This window comes from Macaca thibetana, chromosome 9 (assembly GCF_024542745.1).
Source record: "Macaca thibetana thibetana isolate TM-01 chromosome 9, ASM2454274v1, whole genome shotgun sequence".
Taxonomy (NCBI): Eukaryota; Metazoa; Chordata; class Mammalia; order Primates; family Cercopithecidae; genus Macaca; species Macaca thibetana.
The window spans coordinates 82,608,071-82,624,378 of record NC_065586.1 but is presented as its reverse complement, the minus strand read 5'-3'; the positions used below and the strand labels follow the sequence as shown (position 1 = coordinate 82,624,378).

The following is a 16,308-nucleotide window of genomic DNA, read 5'->3' as shown; positions in this document are numbered from 1 at the left end:
GGGATTACAGGCACCTGCCATCATGCCTAGCTACTTTTTGTATTTTTAGTAGAGACGAGGTTTCACCATGTTGGCCAGACTGGTCTCGAACTTCCAGGTGGAAGACGATCCACCTGCCTTGGCCTCCCAAAGTGCTGGGATTACAGGTGTAAGCCACTGTACCCGGCCAAGCGTGGTTCTTATAATGAGTATGAATCTTATTCCACAAACTCAAATGCACAAGCAACACATCTCTTTATTTTTATAAAATCAATTCATATCTGACCTTGAGTTCCCATTGGAGCATTCAGTTCTAATCATTATTGGAGTTCTCTCCTCCTTGAAGTTGTGCAGAAGTCCTAGGATCTTGACCCATCATCAGAACATTGGAACAGTTCCTCCAGTCGTCAGTAGTCAGACTGTGTTGATCATCACCGAGCTACCCATTACCTCAGTTTGCATGGAGGCCTCAGGTCTGGTGGATCAGCTGTTTCTGAGCCACTCTTAGGGCATAGGAGTGTTTGGTGGGGCTGGAGCCCCCTGCTTCTGGGTTCAAAACACTTCATTTCTTGACATCTCTTCAGGGCACTGTTGCTCAGCTTTGTTCAGATCCATTTCACCTTTGTGGCATGCTGATTTCTCTTTACTTCCAGGTCTGGAAACCATGTGTCTTTTATTTTGCTGCTTCTCCAAGGTCCTCCCCTGTCTTTCCACTTCCTCTTGGAAACCTAGAGCAATGGGCTTTTCCCAAAGATGGGAAGGGAGTCTCTGGTAGACAACCTGTACTCTCAACTCTTTAATATAAACTTAGCCCATGTGAGCTACTTGAGATGGAAGAAGTGAACACAATATAGGAAGAACAAACACACTTTGATATTTGAATGATCATTATTTTTCCCCAAAAGTAAATCAATTAGAAAAACAAGATGATTCTTGTCCACTTTTACTCTGAATAACAAATATAGAAGTGTATATTAATTGACTCAAAGTAGAACATAGGATTTAACATATATGCTAAAATTCAGATGAGTTAAGACTTAAAACATCTGTACTGAAAATTAGCTGGGCATGGTGGCAGGCACCTATAATCCCAGCTACCTGGGAGGCTGAGGCAGGAGAATCACTTGAACCTGCGAGGTGGAGGTTGTAGTGAGCTGAGATCGCACTACTACACTCCAGCCTGGGCGACAATAGCGAAACTCCCTCTCAAAAACAAAAGAAAACAAAACAAAAAACATCTGTATCCGTAGCATGCAATCAGATAGCTAGTGAGGCAGCCTAAGTAGAAAGGCCATTTGACAGAAGAGAAAATATCTGGATTCTAATACTGGTGCTCTCATGGAGCTGTGTGTTACCCTGAGAGTCGAGGAGTATGAATTCTCTTGCCATAGCTTCAACTTTGTCAGGCTCGGGGGCAAAATTAGATATCTCTAATGCCCTAATATTTCAAACACTTTATGATTTTAACTGCCCTTCTACCACTATGAAGCATCGTTTACTAAACAAAGAGCACTTGTCCAAATTTGCTGCGTGAAAAATTCAGCCTGAACACTGTCTTTTATATGTGCTACACAACTCTTATGTAACAGCATAGGGAAAGTCATGGCCCTTTTCACAGTGACCTACCTGTCCAGTGAGATTTATCTATAAAGCATTGAGATGTTTGGTATAATAACTGTCAAATGATAGGTTTATAAAAACAGAGATGAAACCCAGAAAACTAGAAGAAATCGTGACCTGTGCACCTATATTATCCTGCACTGATTTTTCTCGTTACCAGGTAGATTCACAGAGATGGCGTCTAGTAAATTAAATCATGTGGATTTGTTTAAATTAATCATTTGAAGCACACAAAAAGCAGATTAGAAGTAAAAATAAGTAATGCATAACCTGGGCATTTTCTCTAGGTTCTCAAAATGCACTGCTTTTCATAGTTCAATCCATTTGAGTTTAAGCCAGTTTTCCTCTAGGTCTTACCAAACTATCTTTAGAATTTAGATAACCCTGGTTATGCTCTGAGGAAAACAAACAAAAAGAAAGCCACATAACACAAAAACAATGTTCACTTTAAAATTTAGCCAAGAACATTCAGAACTGGCAGAGATTCTGATATTCCAAAGATTTCCAGGCAAATATTGCAAGCTTTAAGCATTCTATTTTGAATAGTGAAACATGTATGCCATTCTAATTGACACTGTAATTTTCAGCATGTTAGAATAATAGATGCCATTCAAAATTTAGCATCTCTGTAGCCCCAACACAACCTCGATATTAGAACTCCAGATGTTCAAGCAGTCATCACTGCCTGATTGTGCCAGGTAAGACTTGGTGTTAATTTGCATTTACACATGAAAAGAAGGCTTCTAAATCTAAATTGGGATCTTCCTCGGTATTGGTCAGAATTAAGTACTTACAATAATTTGTATTTTTTCCATGAGTTCATAACTATATGAGTAATCACTCCTTTTTTTTTTTTTTTAACTGAGGCCCAAATTATAGCCAATGATGTAGGGTTAATTATATTGGAGGACAATGTAGAGAGAACAGATTTTTTTCTTTCCTCTCTCTGGTCTGTATCACACGGAGGATCTGTACCTTCCTCATATGTATAATGGTACTAATGGTGTTCATTAAGCTTGTACTAAGTTCTACATACTTGACCTAGATATTATTTCATTTGATGTTTATAATAACCTATAGCATAGATACTTTTTAGATGAAGAAATTGAGACTGATTAATCGAATAATTTGAGAAAAAATTTATGTAACTGTATTAGTTTGTTCTCACACTGCTATTGCTAAAAAGAAATACCTGAGGCTGGGTAATTCATAAAGAAAACAGATTTAATTGGCGCAGGCTTTACAGGAAGCATGGCTGTGGAGGCCTCAGGAAAGTTACAGTTATGGCAGACGGTGAAGGGGAAACAGGCACGTCTTACATGGCCAGAGCAGGAGAAAGAGAGAGAAACTGGTAGGTATGACATACTTTTAAGCAACCAGAGCTTGGGATAACTCATTCACTATCACCAGAGCAGCACCAAAGGGGAAATCCATCCCCATGATCCAGTCACCTCCCACCAGGTCCCACCTCCGACACTGGAGGTTACCATTTGACATGAGATTTGGGCGGGGGACACAGACCCAAACCATATCAGTAACCATAAATCCTGAGCTCCTTGTGCCATGCCATGGCTCACTTTGGGCACTCTCAAGCCCAGCTACTCAGTTGATTGGACCAACTGGACTGGGTGCAGTCTAAAAACCCAGTGTTATTAATTACTCCATTCTAAACTTGCTCCATAGACTTGTTCCTCCTTTCTCCTAGATGAAATCTTGTGCAGATAGTATGTATACCTTTCCAGTCTTGATCAATCACAATAACAGCCTCATTTTAATCCATTACAATTTCCTATGTAGTGAAATATCAAAATTCCAAACTTCTCCTCCCCTGGCTTTATCCTCTATCAGGCTTGACAGTTGCATTGAGAAAGAGTGGTATGTCTGGGCTCATTTTATTTTGCTTCCTCACCTTTTCCTGTAGTCAATCACTGCTTTATCTGATCAGGGAAAAGGACCTGAATTTAACTGGCTGGTCCTGGTATCATGGGATGTTGACACCCTCTGATTGAAGCTGACATCCAGAGCTGACTTTCTGCTTTGGACACTTGTTAAGATTCCTCTGGGGGCTCTGGCTGAAAAGCTCCTTAAGGACCTCTCTTCATGCAGGCACATTTCTCCTCCCATTGGCTGTTCAACTCTGTCATGCTCAGACCCTATGCTGGTGTCCCGTTCTCCTTCAAGTGGTCTTCTTGGATTGGCTGCAAGTTTGGTCCCCTTTGTCTTATTGTCAGTAGGAGAACAAGTAGATCCCAATGCAGCCACCTCTACTCTGTCATCAGGCTGAAACTGTTCAAGGCATAGCTTTAGACTACTCAGGCACCACAAGTTCTTTAAACTGTGGAAGACATGGGCAAAATTATCTGATTCTCATAAAGTAGATCTTATCACTTGGCTTGAGGGAGGGTTATGGGTTGAATTGTGTCCCTTCAAATTCATATTTGCAGTCCTAACCCCCAGTACCTGAGACTGAAACCTTATTTGGAAATAGTCATTGTAGTTATAATTAGTTCAGTTAAGACGAGGTCATGCTGGAGTAGGATGGGCCTCTAATCTAATATGACTAATGTCCTCATAAAAAGGGGGAAATTAGGACACAGACTGCACACAGAAAATATGCCATGTGAGCATAAAAACAGAGATTGGAGTGATGTGTCTACAAGCCAAAGAACACCAAAGATTGATGGCAAACCACCAGAAGCTAGGAGAGATGCATGGAACAGACTCCTCCTCCCAGCTCTCAAAAGGACCCAATCCTGTCAGCACCTTGATTTTGGACTTGTAATCTCCTGAACTGAGAGACAATAAATTTCTGTTGTTTAAGCCACCCAACCTGTAGCACTTTGTTATAACAGCCCTAGGAAGCTAATACAGAGGGGGAATAAACATCCTATGTCCCTCTCTCGTGCCCTTGTGGGGAGAAATGGAACAGAGACTGCCAAATAAATTCTTTTTCAGTCTCTCCAAATTCAACCTCTTACGTCAGCTAGAGGTGGACAATCAGCTAAGACTCATGAAACAGATTTTAAACCACTCCCTTCACAAGTCCTGCCTGGATGATCTTGCACCTCACTTTAGAATGCAAGGGTTCATGGAACCTAGTGCCAATCAGCCATCCTAGTTTCTTCATTCATGGGAGTAAGTGTACCAAGTGAGAACTCTTTACTCATGCTGCCTTGGGTCCAGGCTCTGTGCTGAGATGTGGCTTAAATTTTATCTCTTTTCCCTTTTTTGTCTTCTCAAGTCAGAGCAGCTAGTTGTGGATAACTTCAGGATATTAAATTAAAGGTACATCTCATCCTAGCAGTAACATCTCTGTAACAGCTGTCAGTGATGGTGGGGAATTAAATAGGGTGGAGGAAAAGGCAGAGCAGAGAACTAACATTTATTAAGCACCTATGTTTGCTAGGGGCCATGCTGCATATGTTATGTGCATTATCTTCCTTAATTATTACAACTCTGAAAATAAGCATTAAGATTAGCTTTTGCAAAGAGGAAATGAGAGCTCAGAGATATTACCCAAATTGTATGCATTTCACTAAAGCAGTACTGGACCTAGAATCAAATCTGTATCTGTCTAATCTCTTACTCAAAAAATCCAAATCTCTTACTCAGGATTTACTTACATAAGTTTTAGATCCCAGTTCAAAATGAAATGTAAGCCTCCTTTTTAAAAAATCATGAAGAGTTTCAAGACTGCAGAGCATTAAACCAACTGCTCTGGTGTGGCTGCCCAGACTGCACACCTATGAAGCCAGCCTTCTTTGATTCTTCCACAACACTCTGCTGGGGGAATGTTGATGAATCTGAATGCTTCACAAATCTTATTAGCTGGCTTTAGCATCTCATTGATCTTGTGTGTTTCAAGGGAGTAAATCAATTGATATCTGTGTCACTACACTTATGAAAGGTATATTGACCTAGTGTTCTCTTTGAAAGATTAGTGTCCCATAGGTTTTCAATGGATGGTCCATTTATCTAGCTCATCTGAAGGCTATTGGGCAGTTTTTGGAATAAGATTGCTGCATAATCAATTTTGGTACTTATTCTTCGTCATGCCCCTTTTAAAGACCTTCAATGATTTCATCAACATTAACCTAATTTTTGTTTAGATCTATCTAAAACTTAGTATGTAGCAATATTTTTGAATGGAAATTAAAATGATCACATTGAGAACATTATCATTAAATCTTGCTATTTTAAAATGTTTTTCAAAAATTAAAGCAAATAGAGCTTTAAAACTATGTAAGAAAATCTTAGTTTTTACTTAATCTTCTCAAGATTATTCTCAGATGGGAGAATAGTACTCCAGCTTTCAGAGATCATTAAGTCAACCAGATCAAAATGGTGCTACACCAAGTGGAAAGTGATTATTTATTACCAGCATGTTTTGCTCTTTAAGATTCCTAGTTTCTTATATGCAACGCAGAAACCTTTAATTGTCTTCCGTGTCAGCTCATTTTGACAACCATTCATTTTTTAAAATATCAAACTGAAAAGAAACAATCTCCTGGTTGTAATAATTATATACAGCTGATTTGTCTCTGGTAGATAATGCTAGACAAAGACAAGGCATTTATCGTAGATAAACACACTGAGGCAGGGCTGAGACAATCAAAGTGAAAGATCTTTTTTCTTGTGAGGCAGTTTTATTCCAGTGACCTTATTTCTGTTATTCAAAACCACTAAGAGGAAACTGATGCATATTTGAGAAAGACAAATAGCTCTGTTGCCCCATATTACTCCTAAAAATATAAAAATGTCCTGGTTTAAAAAGCAGATATGCTAATTTATTTAAATACAGGAGTTCCAAATGAAAAATATCTTTGAGGAAGCCCCAGGTTATTTTCCTCCTGGCTTTCAGGAATGAAATTAAACAATTCCATATCAGAAAGCATAAAATGATTTTAAATTGTTTTTTAATCCAGTGATTTATCAGGTCACAATCCAGTGCCATAGTGAAGTTGAGTGGCACTGTTTTTACTTGTGCCTTCATGTAAGTTGGCCAGTAACTATCTGTTGATTGGATTTGGCTGTATTCTCAGTGAAAGCCTAGTGCTCTATCAAAGAATGAGCTTGGCAGTCAGATGGGGAAACAACAACAACAAAATTACAATAATCTGCCTAATTTTATTGCTGGGAGAAGACAGGGAAGAGAAGCCAGGAAAAAAAAAGAATTCAAATAACAGAAAGGAAGAAGCAGAGTGGAAAGACAGAGAAATTGTTAGGGAAGATGAATGAGTAAAATACCAGGAGTTCAAACCAAGGGTGGATTTAAGTTTGTTGGCTCAAGTGAGTAAGAAGCTCATTAGAAGCTCCTACTCTAGAGGAGTGGCAAAACCAGGCAGGGTAATTTTTCTTTCGAAATATGTCTGATTTCTTTTATTTTTGCAGCTATCATCACTAGATGTTTGTTCATTCAAGAATATAAACTCATAATTTAACAAGTTACCTAAACTAACTTGCCTTACTAAATTTAATTCTGTGATCCAAAGCCCAATCTGTGTTTATTTTTAATAAAAGTTTTATTTAAAAATAACCAAGAGTGTAATTAACAGCTGTTCTCTCAAGGAACACAAGATAACTTCCTTTCTTCTACTCCTTTTGTCCATGGGCAGCGCTGTGCAAATGGAAAGGCACCAAATAAAGCCATTTTGTTATTTCCATCTTGGTGTCAGATATTAAATTTGCAGTGTAAGGTTACAAAAAGCACAAGCTGCCATTTCACTTTGGGCAAATTTACTTCAAAATAATAGCTAGGAAAATGAAGACTCAACCTTTATGGCAACAATTCGATAACAGGGAGGTGATCAGGTCACACGACTTCACCAACATTCATCACTCAGTGTAATCACACAGGTATTATTCATGTGGCATCACAGAAATGAAGTCATTATAACCAAGGGCTGTGTCATCAGATCAGCATCTGCTGCTCTGGAAAGAAGCTCCTCATTTTGCCTAACGGTTTATATTTGAGAAAGGTCTCAGTACCCAGAGTTTAACAGTCCATGTCATTAGCCTGTAACTATTTTTTTAGAAAGTCACCTCCTCCATTTCCTTTATTGCCATATTTCTCATGCTAGAATGTCACAAGTCATAAAACTTGTGAGATCTTGCAGGAGACATTAGGAAATGTGTTGGAATGTGCTCATTGGATTCAACTCTGGGGGAGCAAGCCCTGCTAAAAAAACAGACCTCAAAAATTAGGTTCCAGTCCCAACTCTGACATGAGCAAGTTGTACCCGTGGATGAGTCATTTAAATTTGTTCTTGGTTTGCTTATTTGAGAACAAATTAGCTCCTTTTCCATTTCATCCATTTCTTGTGAGGATCAAATGAAATCATGGCTTTGATATGAGTGCAAAAATTATACGAATATAGGAGTGTGTGCTCTGGAGTTAGACTGCCTGCATCCAAACCAGGGCTCCCCCTATTTGCTGGCTATGTAACCTGGGGCAAGTAGGATAACTTCTCACATGTTCTCATGTGGAGAAGATTATGATTTCGATAATAATAATAATAATAATAATAATAATAAAAAAATCTATCTCCTAGAACTGTTTTGGAGATTAATTAGGATAATGCTTGTAAAGTAATTAATATTCTTCTGATAGAGAAAAGAGCAAACAACTATTAATTGTTACTGTTAGAGAAACAGAAATTCAAGTCATTCCGTGCATTTTAGTATACTTCTCTGATGCCTCCTTCAGTAGATTTTCAATAAATAGCTGTTGGATAATAGTAAATTGAACACTATATTTATATTTAGGGTCAAATAAATACCAATGACTATATTCACTGTTTTTTTCATAAGTCTTTTGATAAATTATCTATAATTTATAACTGTCAAAGAAAAGTTCTTCTTTCTCAAAAAATAGCACTATATTATTTAAAAGAATTATAAATATCTAAATATGTGAATCTTGTCACATGTTTTTACTTGCCTCATATACCAAAGGATCACATAAATTATAATGAATCATAAAATCAGAGAAGAAATTGATCAAAGAATCAGATTTTTTTCCAAAGGACTACCTATCAGAATTTGCTTAAATTCTTTCTGATACAAAGTGCTTCCTGAGGCAACTCACTCTCTGTAACCAAAGAAAGAAACATATTTGCAAAATTTTCAGATGGATTACTGATATGGTTTGGATATTTGTCCCTTCCAAATCTCATGTTGAAATGTGATCCCCAGTTCTGGAGGTTGGGCTTAGTGGGAGGTGTTTGGATCATGGGAGGAGATCCTTCATGAATGGCTTGGTGCCATCCTTGCAGTAATGAGTTCTTGCTCAATTAAGTCATGCCAGAGCAGGTTGTTTAAACAGCCTGAGAACCCTCCCTCTCTCGCTATGTGATACATCGGCTCCCTTTCCCTTTCCACCATGATTGAAAGCTTCCTGAAGTCTTGACCAGAAGCAGATGCTGGTGCCATGCGTCTTGTACAGCCTGCAGAGCCATCAGCCATTTAAACCTCTTTTCTTTAAAAATTACCCAGCCTCAGGTATTCCTTTATGGCAACCCAAAATGGACTAACAAAACTAACCCTCAGTTTCAGAAGGTCCCATTTGATTCACTGATTTTAATTTTTTCACCAGTTAGATATTCCTATGGGGAAAGGATTCAAGAGGTCACCTAGTTCCTTGAGTGCTTTCCTACCTGCAAGGATTATATTGTCTGGAAAAGATCAATCTTGACTCTATTTGCATTTTCAAACGTATTCGTTGATGAATCTTCTAAATTTTCCCTTTAGAATTCAGTCCTATGTCTAACAAATTTCTAGCTGGTAGTTTGGAATTCACAGGGGGTGAATAAAAGGTTATTAAAATTAATTTCCTAGGCTCTTCATATGTAGAGGCATATTTACCCTGTTTGCAAAATAGGTCAAGCTGTAACTCTTAAATTTGTGACAATGTTGGTTTTCTCAACTATATTTAAATTTTCTGAAGACAAGCCACTTTTCATAGACCTTGGCCATAGACCAAAAACTGTAGCAGAAAGATAAAGAGATGGCAGCTTCTCAACAAATGCTTTAGAATATTCTTAAACCAAGAGTCTCTAAATAGATATTATTTATTTTCTAGACACAAGGATTGGAGCAGAGGGCAGGAGGTGAATGGGAAAGAATGAGGAAGAAGGAAACATATTTATTGAGTGGGCAGTGTGCATCAAGCATATTGCTCTTTACTGTCTACATCCAGTATCTCGTTGTTTTTTTTTTTTTTTTTTTTTTTTTTATCATATCAGCCCTATGAAATAAATACTGTGACACAATTTTACAGGTAGAATTAAGGCTTAGAGAAGTTACATGAGTTATCCAAGGTCACAAGACCAGTATGTGGTCAAAATGCAAGTCCACCTGATGCCTTCCCATGCTCTTTTCTTGTTCATGCAGGATTATAACATATCATAGTTTATTATATATCTCATCATATGAATAAAAATATGCCAGTTATGTTAAGCAGAAAAGTATACACTATTAAACCTTGAACTAGGAAATTAACCTGTGATTTTAGGTGTTTTGTCAATTGAACAAGAAAGCCTAAAGAAATGTTAAGCCTATTGAGCAATATAGAATATCATTTATATGAAGCATATTTATCTCAAAGCTGGTTGGATGCTCTGTGTAGGAAAAACATTAAAATTGGTCTGCTTCACTGAAGTTGAGTGGGGGAACTGCAGGTTTTCTTGGGAAATCTTCCAGCTGTTCAGTGTATGCTGAGAAGAACATTCCAGACTCCTGAAGCAGCTGCCAGTGTCCTTGGAACTGAGCAGAGAGACCACAGGCTGCCAGGATCATGTGTACCTGTTGTCTCCAATTCCTGCCTCTCTGAGGATCTGTGACTTGCAGCTATTGGTACTACCCCTCTGCTGGTATTTAGTATTGACAGTCTCAGCTCTACTTCTCCAATTTTAACCCCCAAAGGTCTCTTGACAACTCTCCTCTGCTATTATTATTTCCTCTTTCATCTTTTTGTTTTTTGCCCTTGTCAATTTTTTAAACTTCTGAACTTTGAATTTAATAGATTTTATTGCCAGAGATAATGAAGATAATGCATGTGTTCAATATAATATACAAATATTATTTTGGTGACAGACATGGTGGCTCACACCTGTAATCCTAGCACTTTGGAAAGCCGAGGCAGGTGGATCACTTGAAGTCTGGAGTTCGAGACCATCCTGGCCAACATGGCAAAACCCTGTCTCTACTAAAAATACAAAAACTAGCTGGGCATGGTGGCTCATTCCTGTAATCCCAACTATTTGGTGGGGGTGGTGAGGCAGGAGAATCACTTGAACCCAGGAGGCAGAGGTTGCAGTGAGCCAAGATTGCGACACTGCACTCCATGCAGTGGGTGGGTGACTCCATCTCAAACAAACAAACAAATATTATTTTGGGGTGTGTATACGTGTGTATGTGTATGTTTATTCTAAGCTTTCTTATTTAAACATTTTGTTTTAAATTTTTTTAAATAAAAATTGTGGATATATAGTAGATGTATATATTTTGGGGGTACATGAGATGTTTTCATACAGGTATACAATGTGAAATAATCACATCATGAAGAGTGGAATATCCATTGTTTATGCTGGGTTATCTTATTTCTGCTACAGTTTCTAATTACTTTCTTAACTACTCAGCTTTTTATCTTCTTTTCTTGTCCTCTAACTTCAATGACTTTCTTTCTTTTGTTTTTTTTTTTGAGACAGAGTCTCGCTCTGTCGCCCAGGCTGGAGTGCAGTGGCCGATTCTCAGCTCACTGCATGCTCCGCCTCCCGGGTTCATGCCATTCTCCTGCCTCAGCCTCCCGAGTAGCTGGGACTACAGGCGCCCGCCACCTCGCCCAGCTAGTTTTTTTGTATTTTTTTTTTTAGTAGAGACGGGGTTTCACTGGGTTAGCCAGGATGGTCTCGATCTCCTGACCTCATGATCTGCCCGTCTTGGCCTCCCAAAGTGCTGGGATTACAGGATTGAGCCACCGCGCCTGGCCACTTCAGTGACTTTCTATATCCCCTGTCTTAGAATGCTCATCCTTCTCATAGCTTATATTCCCTTATCTCCAGACATAACTAGAATTCTGATTATTGAGTCTCAGTCTCCTATGTTGTTACTCATAGAACATCTTCATTTGGACATGCTGTCCTCCTTCAAATATGCAATGCCCACCCCATCATATCCTCACAACAGGGCACCTTATTTCTATTCCTGATATAGGCACCCTTCAAAATAATAATAATAATAATAATAATAATAATAATAATAGAAGACATTTATTGAAAGCTTACTGGGCGAGCCATTATCCTAACCTCTCTTTCTAAGGAAACTGGGGTTGGAGGGGAAAGATAACTGCTAAGTCTCACAGCTAGTAAGTCATAAGTGATGGAGCCGCAATTTGAAGTCAGTCTCACTATAGGACATGTACCCTTTCCCACACTGCTTTGTTTGATCCTTATCTTTGAATAACAGGAATCAGTTTCATCCCTTAATATCAGGATAATGGCATTTAGATTGGCCAGTTTAGGCACTGCTATGCACATGGGATGTATCCAGTAAATATGTGTTTTATCCACCACACATATTTGTCCTCTAGACACATTTCAGAGAGAAGAGTTATGTTTAAATCACATATCTTAAAAGATATGATTCCCAAGTATTAGTGATGAAAATTACTGTGGAAAATACCTGTCATCCAGAGAGCTATGTTTGCAGAAGAAAGGCCATTTTTAATCTAAGCTAATTGAGGACATGGAGGAAAAAAGAAAGTAAATACCCTCAACTCATGGTATTTCAGCATTCCATTGCATTATATCTTACGGTGTTTGCTGTTATTTCAAGTTTGTTCATTTGTTTTTATGCCTCATACTATCTCTGTTGATCTTTTGAGGGTTCCTTTTCTCTTTAACTCACTTTGAATATTATGTAGGCCATAGCATGCCTCACAGCAGAGACAGTGAGGTGCTTCTAGATGATTAGAATTCAAATGACAGGAATTCAGATAGAAGAAAAGAGATACAATTATTAATCAGTGAAATGTGTAAGAAATCACATTTGGACATTACAACTATTAGTTTGCTTTAAATATTTTTATTACTTGGCAAGCACTCTTCATGAACTTAGAGATTAAGACCCACAATGTGTTTCCCTATACTTTAATTACTTTTTCGTCTGAATTTAAAAACGTGATCCTTTCTCAGTTTCTGAGCGGTAGCTAAGTTGAAGAGTGCATCAGGACAGGAACTAGTGGAAGTGAGTTGATATCTTTATTCCTCAGGCAATGAATAATAAGCAGTTTGTTGGTAATTTACATTAATCTATGAGACAGACAGAATATTATCATGCACTTCACAGTCTGTGTCAGCAATTCTGCCATTGCTAGAAACATAAAATTATCCATGTCTATTTTTAATAAAAACTTTAATTTTTACAGTCATTCAATGGCAATTTAGTTTTGTCCAAAATTCATAAAATTGATTTGTCATAATTCTCCAATTAAATTGATCCCAACTCAAAAAATATTCTAATTCCTGGTATACACTAAATAGAGGAATTTATACTTAGAATTCACAACTTTTTGCCCTAAACAGTCAAATCAGCAAAATTATATATAATGTTATTATATATATATATGCCTTAAAATTATGATAAAATTACTGTATAAAATTCAGAAAAATGTGTATTGAAACCCTTAGTTAAATAGATCTTTCCCCATTCTGTACCTAATTTTTAGAAAAAAATTAGAAAACAGTAAGAAAAAAAAACTGATATTGGGGGCGGGAAGCTTCAAAAATGAACCTGCTTTCTGGATCATTCATTTAGCAAATTACTTATTGAGGCTCCACATGTCTCAGGCCTGTGCTAAGGTGCTGAGAACATTAACCCTGCCCTCAGGCCATTGCCCTCAATCTTCTCTAACATGAGCTCTATGTGATGGTGTGTTTTTATTTGGAATTCTCAAAATACATATATTCTGGGAAAAGGTCAGAGATGATGGTAACGGTCATAAAAGGGAGACAGCAAAGTATACACGGTCATGGGGTTTGGGCTCTGGGTTGAGATGCCTGCATTTAAATCTTGGCTCCCTTATAGATGAGCAGTGCAGTCTTAACCTTGACCGCTTTGTGCCTCAGTTCCACATCTGCAAACAGGAATAATAATGCTGTTTAATTCTTAGAGTTATTTGGTGATTATGTGAAATGCATGCTGGATAAATTTTCATTATCCATGTTGTAACTAACAAAATTAAGTTTCCTCCCCTGACAATTATGGATCTTAGAGCAGGAGACAGCAGCATATTTTTCTCAACATTCTGTCATTTCATAATCTGTTGGTTATAAGAGACAAAGGCAGCATTCAATTGTCTTGTGGACTCGGTTGTAGTGTCAGGATAAAATCAGTTATAGGTCAATAATCTGGCTTGATTAACATAACACCTGGGTGATACTTGACTGGCAGGTATTTCCTGCTTGCCTGCATCCCAGTGCTATAACCTGCTCAAGGACACAGAGTGCTCCTTACTTAGCTCTGTAGCCTCAGCATCTAGCACAGTCCGTTATACACAGTAGGCATCTGATATATGTGAATTGCTCAGGTACATTCTTTTTAAAAAAATACTTTTAATTAAAAATATACCTTTACCAAATTATAAACTTATTACATGCACTTTGTGGATCATTTGGAAACAATGGAGCTTAAAGAAACTACAAGCTTAAAAATTGAAATCACCTATTATCCTGTTATCTGGCAATAGCCATTAACATTCTCTTATATATGTTTCTACTGTTTATCCATGACTACACACCTTTTTTTTTTTCTCAGAAAGACAATCATAAACACTACTTTTTGGTAGCCTACTTTTTAATTCAATAATATTTAATTCATATTTGTCCAGGTAATTACATAGCCTTCTGAAACATCCGATATAAGTTATCCCATGTTTATTCTTGAACATTTCAATCGTATTCCATTTTATGCCTTTGTATTCAAATCACTGTTCTTAAGTACTGACATACTCCTTGCTGTCCCCTCGCCTCTGCCAATGTGCTTCCGTACTACTGTGTGCTTTACTTACTACAGAGTCTACCTATGTCATTAGGTTTTTCTGTTTTTTCTTCTTTTTTTCCTCATCAGACAACATCCTCCATGAAAAAAGAGACCCTGTGTATTTTCACCACTGCAATCTTAGTTTGAAGTATACTGCTTGGCTCATAAAGGGTATTCAATGTGTATTTGTTGAACAGATGAGTGAAAGGTATTACTTTCATAGGATAATGCTAAAAAACCCATTCTGAAATTTCATATGAAAGTTTATTCTTTGGAGGTAGGTGTGCCTGGGATATGAGCATGGAGAAGGGATATGAAGCTTGGGGTGGCAGTGGGGTGGGGAGTAAAGTGAGGGAATTGAGGAGTGACCTGAGGCTGGGAGCTGAGGGGCAGGGGAGAAGAATCTGGGAAGGGGAGTGAAAATTTTTCAAATGACTCATCTTTTCTTTTCATGCTTTTCATCAATAGCTTCATTTCTTCCCACTGACCTTTAAAACAAAATTATTGGAAGGAAAGGGAAGGAAAACAACCTTCATTTACCTATTAGAGGATTAAGTAAATGGGGGCATGTTTGCTCCTATTTGGGACTGTCTGAATTACATTCAAAGAATCCAATTCCAAACTTTGACGTGTTTAAAAAAATTCCAACTGTGTATCTAGCACATGTTAGTGGGGGAGGGAAGGAACCAGTGTTTAGGGAGTGCCTTCTATATGCTAGGGATGTTTCTACATTATTGCATTCAGTCTGCTCAGCAAACTTGAGGAGTGAGAACTAACAAGGGGAGACCATTCCACTATGGACCGCGTGATTGCTGCATTCACTTCCTCAGGTCTAAATATCAGAGAGGATGAATTCTCTGGTTAAATGAGGAAATGATATACAGTTAATGTTAACAAATTCTAAATTTTCTGTAGCAGTGAGGCTATTTCTGTGTTTGTCTTGGATGATTAATTTAGCAAGTGGAAAATAAAAACACTCATCCATAGAAATAAAACCATTTAAAAACTTAGCCTTAAAATTTTAGACAAGATCTTTTACCAACACCTGAAGGAGGCATATAAAAAGTTGAAAGGCCAGGTGTGGTTGCTTGCACCTGTAATCCCAGCATTTTGGGAGGCTGAGGCAGGAGGATTGCTTGAGTCCAGGAGTTTGAGACCAGCCTAGGCAACATAGCGAGACCCCTACCCCCTCAATCTCTGCCCAAAAATAAAAAAATAAAATAAAAAATTAGTCTGGCATGGTTGCACATGCGCATATCTGTAGTCTCAGTTACTCAGCTGAGGTGGGAGGATCCTTTGAGCCTGGAAGGTTGAGGCTATAGTGAGCTGTGATTGTGCCACTAACTCAACCTGGACAACAGAGTGAGATACTTTCTTAAGAAAAAAAAAAGAGAACTGGCCAGGTGCAGTGGCTCATGTCTGTAATCCCAGCACTTTGGGAGGCCGAAGCAGGCAGATCACTTGAGGTCAGGAGTTTGAGACCAGCCTGGCCAACATGGTGAAACCCCATTTCTACTGAAAATACAAGAATTAGCCAGGCGTGGTGGCACGTGCCTGTTAATTCCAGCTACTTGGGAGGCTGAGGCAGGTGAGTCGCTTGAACCTGGGAGGCGGAGGTTGTAGTGAGCCGAGATCGCACTACTGCCCTCCAGCCTGGGTAAAAGAGCAAGA

General features: G+C 38.2%; 1 protein-coding gene across 1 annotated transcript in view; it reads left to right on the top strand.

The window, feature by feature from the left end:
- PRKG1 (protein kinase cGMP-dependent 1) overlaps positions 1–16,308 on the top strand; it is a 1,349,224-nt gene that overhangs the window by 38,322 nt on the left and 1,294,594 nt on the right. The gene's annotated exons all lie outside the window — the stretch shown is intronic.